The sequence below is a fragment of the Nyctereutes procyonoides genome, unplaced genomic scaffold (genome assembly GCF_905146905.1).
Source record: "Nyctereutes procyonoides isolate TBG_1078 unplaced genomic scaffold, NYPRO_anot_genome, whole genome shotgun sequence".
NCBI classification, from domain to species: domain Eukaryota; kingdom Metazoa; phylum Chordata; class Mammalia; order Carnivora; family Canidae; genus Nyctereutes; species Nyctereutes procyonoides.
This window is the reverse complement of record NW_026575043.1, coordinates 58596916-58606856: the sequence shown is the minus strand read 5'-3', so window position 1 is coordinate 58606856 and position 9941 is coordinate 58596916.

Sequence of the window (9941 nt, the reverse complement as noted above, 5' to 3'; positions counted from 1 at the left end):
TTGCCAGGCTCTGCTCCTTGTGTTCCTTAAAGCAGGCTCACGGGGTCAAGCCTGATCAGGGCCCCACTGCACCCTAAGCCCTGGGTAGGATAGCCTGGCTCTGGGGCGCCTTGTTTGGTGAAAGGGTGGTGGACACACCAGGAAGCAGAGCGGGTGAGTCTAGTGGAGGACATTCATTCATAAGGCACCTCAAGCAAGCAGAACTGGAGGGACAGTTGATGGTTCTGGTGGTCAGGGAAGGCAGCTCTGAGGTGACACTTTAAGATGAGACCTCAACCATCCAGCAGTACGTGGGAGATAGAATTTACTTACAGGTGGGACAGACAGCAGGGACAACAGGGTCGCCCCCTCCCACGGCTAGAGGGCCTGGGGCATTCCAGGAAGGGCAGGGTAGCTTCCCGAGAGTACTGGGGCACGCAGAGAGACTGGTTTCAGGTGAATTTACAACCCATTTCCATATCAACTAGGGAGAGCATGGGAAGTCTGCTGCCCCAACAGACTCAACCAGAGGTTTGGATATCTGGAACATTCTGCAGGTAAAAAACTAGAATTGACTCCATTTGCTTCAACTCTTAATAGGCAAAACAGGCCTTCCATGGGCCACTCGACGGTGGGGGGGACTGCTGTCATCTCATAGGGCAAAAGTAAGAGGCTGTGCTTTCCAGATCATGAACACATTAAGATTCACCTCCTCCTGCAGGAGAGAGCTTGCTTCAATTGTGGCCAATTCTTGGCCATCCTAGAGAGAAGTCTTTGACAAACAGCTGATTACTTCTGATCGCAGGGATGTGAACGGTGTCGCGCAGGCAGCAGCATCTCCCAGGGCCCCGTGTGGAGGTAAGTAGGGTAAGGTGCGTGGGCTGTTTATTTAAAATTTTAAGATCTTGCTCGCTTTGAAAATTTTTGTGTCAATTTTGACAATCCAAATGGCCTTCAAAACTAAAATCATATTTGTCCTGATTTCCACATTCGGGACATTTCCAGAAATTTGTGTCCTCGGCGAGTGTCTCACCCACCTCACCTGATCCCGACAGCCTAGTGCCATTCACACTGATCAGGAGCACTTTCTGACGATGCCCACTTGGGTTCTGGAAGTTTCCCGGCACCCCCACACAACTTCCCACCTGTGTAGAATAATGTTGGAAATGTGTATACATCCAGGGGCAGAAAAAACTTGCCCACAATTCAAATGTCAAACACCAGAGTTAGTGGCCCACACAAATGACCCTGGGGACCGTGACCTCTGACCTAATGGCCTCCACTGCTGCAGGCTGGAGGCTGCCTGTCCACTGAAAGCCTGTTCTGTAAAACCTTCTATTTCTCACAGCGCCAGATGGTCTTCAAATGTCAAAGAAGGGAGGAAAGGCCAAAATTTCCATAAATTAGCTTGAGCCAGAGGCTAGCAGGAGGGTGGGTGGGTGGCTCTCTTGGCCAGCCTCAAGGGGAAAGGGGGCTTGAACCTTTCCTCTGCGATGTGAAGCCAGAGAAATAAAAAGGGGCAGTCTCTGAAGATCTAAGTGCTTACTTTGGGCCAGGTGCTGTGGAGCAGGGCAGCAGGGGCAGGAGGAGGCGATCTCAGGTTTTCAGAGATGGGTGGGTATGTGGTGCTCAAGGATTTGGACTTTTTTGGAATTTATCTGCCAGGAGATTGGGAGTCTGCAGAAGTTTTGAAGCAGTTTTTAGGAATGATTGTATCCAAACTGCTTCCAAAGTTCAATCAAAGACAGGAGAAGAGAGATTGGATATATAATAGAAAAAAGCAGATATTTCATAGAAAAGAGGTATTGGGGTACACTACAAGGGGTCCTACGTGTGTGTCCCATGCTGGAGGAAAGGGCAGACCCCCATACCACACACCTCTGGACTGGACATTCATCCAGGAGCTTGTGAAGTCACCTGTTTTTAAGAACACATGGTAGGGTGATTGCAAGCTCTGGGGACTCACCCAGCACCCACTCACCAGCATCCCAGCACCCCAGCATCAGGGGGACTTTCCCAGGCTGCTTTGTGAGAGGGAAGCTCAAGGCTCCAAGAAATGCCAGAAGATGAATGGGAAGGGCATGCAGAAATAAAGGCTTTTTCATTGAGAGTCGTTAGCCACTTGTTCCAAGCAGCTTTGGAGAACATTCATAAAAGTAGAGCTGAGCATTCATGGACAGCTTACAAAGGCCTCTGCACACGTATTGTCTTGCGCTTGAACCCCACAAGCTACCCCGACACCCTAGATGGATGTGGATTACTTCTATTTTAGAATAAAGCAGATCAAGCCACAGAGGCTCAGAGAGGTTAAGTGACTTGACAGAGATCACACAGCTGCCAAGTAGAAAGCCAGGCTGGAGGTGGTTAGGATGGATGTGGGGGAAGGTTGTCAGTGGGTCCCAATATATCATGAAATAGTGAGGCTGGAGGACTGAGGTTCTAATGCCCGATGATGAGGCATGTTTGTGGCCTGCAGAGACTCCTCCAAAGCAAACAAGCCCATCTAGGGGATTGTGCCACAGACCCCAAAGGCCCAGGCTGAGTTGAAAGCAATGATCCTACTCTTGTGACATAGTGATCGTTCACGGATACTTCCCACTCTTGCCCACTCCCCTGGAAGTGCCTTGAGGACAGGGCTGGGCACTCCCATCTCCTGGTGGGCTGTGCACACCATACTGCACAAGTCTAATTACTCATACTTCCTCAACACACCGAGGAGGGTCCTAGTGACCCACCTAGCAGTCCCTGGGGAGGTGCTGGCTGGCTGGCTGGTTTCATGGGGTATAGCTCCCATAATCTGGAGAGACTGGCAGAGAGTTGCATCACCTTCAGAGATGACACGATGGAAGCTCAGAGAGGGTAACTATTCCACCTAAACTCACACAGCAGAGCCTCTCTTAAAACTCTTAATGCTTTCTAGCTGTGTGATCTGGGCAGTTTGCAATGCCCTCTCTGTGCCCGAGTGTCTGCTCCATAAAGCAGGGTTTAAATAAAGAGATCGAATGAGGACTGAATATACCAAGATTAAATATAACTGGCATATGCTTCTAGGCGTGCCAGGCTCGGGCTGAACCCTCGGCACGACGCCAGTGAAAATTCTCCAGGCTTTTTTCCAGCCCTTGCTCAATCACGGCATCACCTTGCCTGATTGAAGTGGCCAAAGCAATCAATATATGAAGTATACACACATGTACACGTGTACATACGCACAAACACGCACACACAGGACACAGATATACATGGCAAACACGCACAGACACACAGACTCGTACTCACATGTATGTAGATACACATTTTTTTTCCTTAGGAAGAGAAAAGAAGGGGGCAAAATGTGAGCAAAATCTTTATCTTCTGTATGGAGAGCCCATAGATTTTGTCTGCCTTTAGGGACCCATGGCTGGCAGTAATCACACATTATGCAGCATTTGAAAGGAGTGTTGGGAAGACTAAGTGGAATTCAAACAGGCAGAGCAAGAGGAGGGCAGTTTCCTTTTTATCATAAGCTCCCGACCGCTCCTACTTGAGCTGTTCACAAGGGCATGTGCTCTGCTGAAAGAAGGTTTTACGTTCAAGGCCGAGGCCACACGACCGTGACTTTGTGTGTGTGTGTGTGTCCCAAGCAGGGCCGGGGTCTGGGGCCAGGCCAGCGGATGCCCCTCCCCGCCTGGCCTAACAGGGCCATCAGATTGTCCACGGCACCGTCGCTCAGTCCCCCGCATTAGCTACAGACGTCCCCACGGGCCCGTGGCTTCGATAATGACTCACATCTTCATTTTTAGCACGGTCCTCGGGCTTTGCCCGGCAGCTGCAGGTCTGGGGTCAGGGCCTGCTTCTGGCCTCGCTGGCCGCTGGCCCGGGCCCACGGCGGCAGAGACCGTTCCTGAGACCGGCTCCTGCCCACCTGCCCACCTGGGGACCAGAGGGATCCAGGTGCATCTGGAAGGGGGGACCTGTACTGCTGACATCTGAATGTGTGTGTGTCTGGATTACACTCAGGGTTCCCCCTGCTTCCAGCAAAATAATGAAAATGCTGCTCCCGGGGTCCGCCGCCAACTTCCCAGCTTGGCCTGCCTGCTGCTCTTCCCCTTCCCTTCCCAGAAGCGGGCTGGTGCCACGTGTCACCGCTGCGTGCTGGGGAGTCCGCAGCAGAAAAGGCTTGCGTGGCTGCTAACTTGCCGGTTCACACCTTCGGGTTTAAGGAGTTTTAGCTGAAAAGGCCTTTTCTCGCCAGCTGCTCCCAAGCTTGAGTAAACAAAAAAACCTATTTATGTCCTCAGAGCACTTCGTTAAGGCAGGGCAGGGATACAATGGGGACAGAGTGTAGTGAAAACGCAGTCCTTCCCATCAGGAGACGGCCACCTGCCCAGGCCAGTTGCCTGTTCCCAGGGAAGCCAGGTCCCCCCTAATTTTGGATTTATAAAGTTGAAAGGATAGTATAATGAAGACCCAAGCACGCTTCACCTCCATTCATCATTGGTTGACATGTTGACTCATCAGCCTCTCTCGATCTTTCTCTTTCCCGGTGTGTGCACGCGTGCGTGATCCCGACACTGTTGTCTTGTCTGTTTCTCTGAACCATTGAAGAGTTCGTGGCAGACATCATGATCCTTAACCCCAATACCTAAGTGGCATCTTTAAGAACAAAGATGATTTCCTACATAAACACAATTATATGACTGACACCAAAGGAATTTGACACTGGTGCAAAGATATTATATGGCCAAAGGATTTGCACTGGTGCAAGATATTATATGGCCTATTTATAAATCCCCTCTACCACCAACCCCCACTGCTGCCCAATTATCCCAATAATGCCTCTGAAAGCTGCTTTCTTTTTCAATGCAGGGCCATGGGGAGACCATTCTGCACAGGGCTCTTGTGTTTCTGCACATCTTTTGAGGAGAGGACCTGGCTGTGCTCTGCTTAGACTGTCTTTTTTTTAAAGATTTTATTTATTTATTCACAAGAGACACAGAGAGAGAGAGGCAGAGACACAGGCAGAGGGAGAAGCAGGCCCCATGTGGGGAGCCTGACTTGGGACTCGATCCCAGGACCCCGGGATGACGAACCTGAGCAGAAGGCAGATGCTCAACCACTGATCCACCCAGGAGCCCCTGGAGTGTCATTTCAAGGATGTTTGTATGGAGAACAGACTCAACAGGTCGAGAAACGGTCTCTCTCCAAGCAAAGGATAGGTGTGCTCATGGTCCAGTATAAAAAGCATAATATCTCCATCTGGGGAAAAGATCGAACAGGCTTCTGCCCTTTATAAAACATTTGGGGGAAGTTCAAAAATCTCATATTTTAAAAATAAATGGATGGATTAAGTCCTACATCAGGCTCCCTGCATGGAGCCTGCTTCTCCCTCTGCCTGTGTCTCTGCCTCTCTGTGTCTCTCATGAATAAATAAAATCTTTAAACATAAATAAATAAATAAAACATTTGGGTTCCCTCAGCTCAGGCCTCTTCTGCTATGATGACAGGCACTGTGTGTGCAGGTGCCACTTGGCCTTCGGAACTGGGCCCTGTCGGAACTGGGGCTTGAGAAATGGCACGGGAAGATGCCTCTGGCTGTGTAATAAAAGCATCCTTAGCCTCTGACCCAGGAGGCTCGTGTCTCCTGCCATATCCAGGCGCCTGCGGCAGGCTAACTACTTAGCTGGCCAGGAAAGTGAAACCGCAGATGCTTCACGGTCTTTGATTGTCATTTTCAGATAAGGGTATGAGTCAGTTCACACCCCAAATCATCATTTCTCTTATCTCCTTTTTTTTTTAATTTTTTTATTTATTTATGACAGTCACAGAGAGAGAGAGAGAGAGAGAGAGGCAGAGACAGAGGCAGAGGGAGAAGCAGGCTCCATGCACCGGGAGCCCGACGTGGGATTCGATCCTGGGTCTCCAGGATCGCGCCCTGGGCCAAAGACAGGCGCCAAACCACTGCGCCACCCAGGGATCCCTCTCTTATCTCCTTTAATCTAGAATAGTCCCATGCTTTTCTCTGTCTTTTCAGACAGTGAAAGTTGTAAAGAGTTCAGGCCAATAATTGTGTAGACAGGCTCATGATCCAGGATGCCTGGGTGACTCTGTCAATTAAGCGTCTGCCTTCAGCTCAGGTCACGATCCCAGGGTCCTGGGATCAAGCCCCCACATTGGGGCTCCCTGCTCAGTGGGGAGTCTGCTTCTTCCTCTGCCCCTCCCTCCTGCTCCTGCTCTTTCTCTCTCTCTGCCTCTCTCTCACAAATAAATAAAATCTTAAAAAAAAAAAAAGTCCCACAATCCACATTTGTCTGATGGCTTCCTTGAGATTAGACTTAGGATGAACACTTATGCAAGAATTTTACAGGGCTGTTGTTGAGGCATCCACAGCAGGAGGGATGTCACATTGGCTCCTCTCACGACTAACCCCACTAACGTCTAGTCTCTCGGTTGAAGTGCTGTCTGCTACGTTGTTTTCTGGTAAAGTTGTCTTTCCCTTTGTGATTTACCAGGAATCTGTGGGGAGCTGCTAGGACACCACAGGAATAGCCCGTTCCCTCTGCAAACCCTAGTTAGTCTAGCTGCCGAGGGCATGGTGCCGGGTGACAGCCCCGATCCTATGATGATGATGATGATGATGATGATGATGATATGATGATGCTTTCTTCTTGCCACAGAGATTACATGGCCTGTAGAGCTTAAAATAGCTTCTACCCAGTGGTCCCTTACAGAAGGAGTTTGCAGAACCCTGTGAGTAGTGGGTGATGGGGGCAGAAGGTGAACCCAGCAGTCACCTTCAGTAGGTCCCCTCTGACACAGTCATCTCTCTACACCACCACTTTCATTATATTTTCCAAATGTTTAGGGGTGGAGGGCTCTCTTGCTCTCAAGCGGCACATACACGCAAACATCTCTAGAACTCGACACAGCAGATGAGAAGCCACCGCTTCTGCCCGCCCTGGCTCGGCAAGTCTCCACAAGGCAACTTGCTCTGGGGTCTTCCGAATGTGGGACGCCACCCAAACTGGCCCCAAATTATTTTCTCTGACTAGAAACTGTGATGCCACATAATTGGTGAGCATGTCTACCCAAAACCATAACATTAAAATACACTTCTTGATTGAGAAGGTTTGGGGGATGAAGAAGTTGTTACAGTGAAAAACAAGGAGTCCTCCCCCAAAGCGCTCTGGCTTTTTAAGAAGGCATCATGGCAGATGCTCGATAACCCCAACGGTGATCTTGAGCTCTGTCTGAACAATGAGGCAGACAGGGCATCTGTGCACATTAAAAACAACCCAACACTAAGTCTAGCTTGGCCAGAGCTGAGGCAAGATCAGAGTGGCTGCAAGGGCGCAGAGAAGCCAATGGGCCCTTCCCCAGTTCCTGTCCAAGCCAGAGCTCAGAGAGGGAGGGAGCACAGCAACAGGGGCCCCTCACCAGTGCCCCTGGGTGAGTGCCTCACAGAGAAATATGTTTCTATTCATTCCTCAAGGAAGACACAAGTCCAGGCAGATACTCTGGCTGCATGGTTTTCTGCAGAACTGAAGACAAAGGTCATTGAGTGGGAAGCAAAGGACAGCTCTGGCTCCCAGGGGGATGGATGCCTGGGGGCTTCAGGGAGGGCGGAGCTTGTGCAGCAGACTCTGGGGAGAGAGGCATGGCCTGGGGGAGGCCAAGGCTCAGCAATGCTGGCCTGCAGTGCAGTGCCGACATGCCAAGAGAAAGGGAGAGGGGCTTGCTGTCATCCCTTCAATCTGCTGTTATTAATTGAGCACCTCCTGTACGCTCAACATTGGGGATACAGCCACCGACAAGTCAAACTCGGCCCCCATTCTTATGATGGTTACAATCTGGGGAGGGGGAGAAAATAATTAAATAAGGTAATTTCAGAGAGTTATAATACCATACAAATAAAATGGGGTGATGGGATAGAGAGTAACCAGAGTAAGGCCAGTTGTGAAGGAACAGAGGAGGGACAGGACAGATGGACCGCGGTGCTGTGTGCACAAGGAGGAGGAAGGGAGATGGGTGACCCTGCAAAGCCAGCATGTTGCCTTTGCTCCTAAGTGATTCCTTCTCGTCTCTATGTGCTGGACCTGGAACCTCGGCAAGTGTTGTGTGTGTATAGTTCTTTTTCCACAACTGGATTATAAACTTCTCAAAGGCAGAGTATGTGCCTTCTTTTCTTTCGTTCTTCATGGCTTTTTCCACAGGGCTCTGTACAGAGGGGGCTCATTAACTATCATTTAAACGAATGGATGGATGGACAACAGGTGGGTGGATGGATGGATGGATTCTCAAACTAGCACATGTCTCTCTGCAATTAGCCATGTTCGTATTTAGCTCAGATTGGATCAATTTTTTGTGCATGCCCAGGTGAGGCACAGAGGTGAGCATGCACGGTCACTTAACTGAAAAAACATTTCTGACCCTCAGGCTTTTCTTTTTTTTTTTTTTTTAAGATTTTATTTCATTCATTCATTTGAGACACAGAGAGAGACAGAGACACAGGCAGAGGGAGAAGCAGGCTTCCTGAGGGGACCCCGATGCAGGACTCGATCCCTAGACCCCAGGATCACACCCCGAGCTGAAGGCAGACGCTCAGCCACTGAGCCACCCATGTGTCCCCACTCAGGCTTTTCTAAAGTGAGGCTCAGCAAGTTTACGAAGTGCCTGTAGGAGTTTTGGTAAAAGGCAGGACTTTCCTGCTCCGTAGGGGGACACACAGGTGCCTTACATAGACACACCAACCCAGAGATGAACAGGAACCAGGAGGGATGTTGAAAAAAGGTGGAGAAAGAGTAGGGAAGCGTGGCCACCTGGCTGGAGCTCAGGGGCTCTTCCAGGGGACCTGGCTGGATGGAGTTTCCCAGGCTCTGGGCACTTCAGTGTGACCACGCAATTGAGCTCCGACCCCTGGCAGGTGGGTGCGGTCGACATGCACTCCTCTAAGCCTGGCCCATACAAGCTTCTCTCAATACCTTCTCCATCCCTGGCTGAAGGGGGAGGACTCCAAAGATGTCACTGAGGGTGGAGCCCCAAAACACTGTGTGGACCAGCCCTGCGGGCAACCATTCAGCCACTGGGCCTGGAGGCTGTGGGCGGCTGCTGCACTGCTTTGCCTCCAACACAGAAGAGGAGGGGAAGGTGAGAAGTAGGGGCTCTTCCTTTATACAGCAGACTCCAGAAGAAGGACACCTCAACTCAGTGGAGTCTAGGACAGGGACGTGAAATAATCCTCTCTGTGACCCAGCCTGGTGGACACTCACGGGGAAGGAAGAGCAGATGAGGGACGGTGACCAGAACCAGGACGTCTGATGTGGAGCCGTTTGCTGTGGGTTCAAAAATCCCATATTTTAAAAATAAATGGATGGGGCACCTGGGTGGCTCAATAGTTGAGCACCTGCCTTCGGCTCAGGTCATGACCCTGGGGTCCCGGGATCAAGTCCTGCATCAGGCTCCCCGCAGGGAACCTGCTTCTCCCTTTGCCTGTGTCTCTGCTTCTCTCTCTGTGTCTCTCATGAATAAATACATTTTTAAAAATGAATGGATAAAAAAAAAGAGAGAGGTTTGATGGGAACTTCATCTTGAAAAAGAAATCTAAGGTGGTAAAAATCCAAAATACAATACTTGCATGTTAATTTAACAAAGTGTGGAAACTCTGCTCTTACTCTTGGGGTAAATGACAAGGGATGACTTTTCTTTTCCTTGCCATGTTCTCTCCCAGCGAAATTTCCTAGGGGCCCATCCTTCCCTTCACATCGGACTTCTTTGCAGCTCTGTACCTCATCTCTTTCCAGGGGCTTCTCTTAATCCTTTGAAATTCAAATCATTGTCTCACAGGCTAGATTTAACAGAGCTGGTTTAAAACTTGGATGGGCCAAAGTCCCTCATCCCTCGTCCCTCCCGAATGACTGCTGGATGCAGGATGCTCTGTCACCACCGTCACACAAAGGACAAGTTCCAAAGTGCATCTCTCTTTGTTT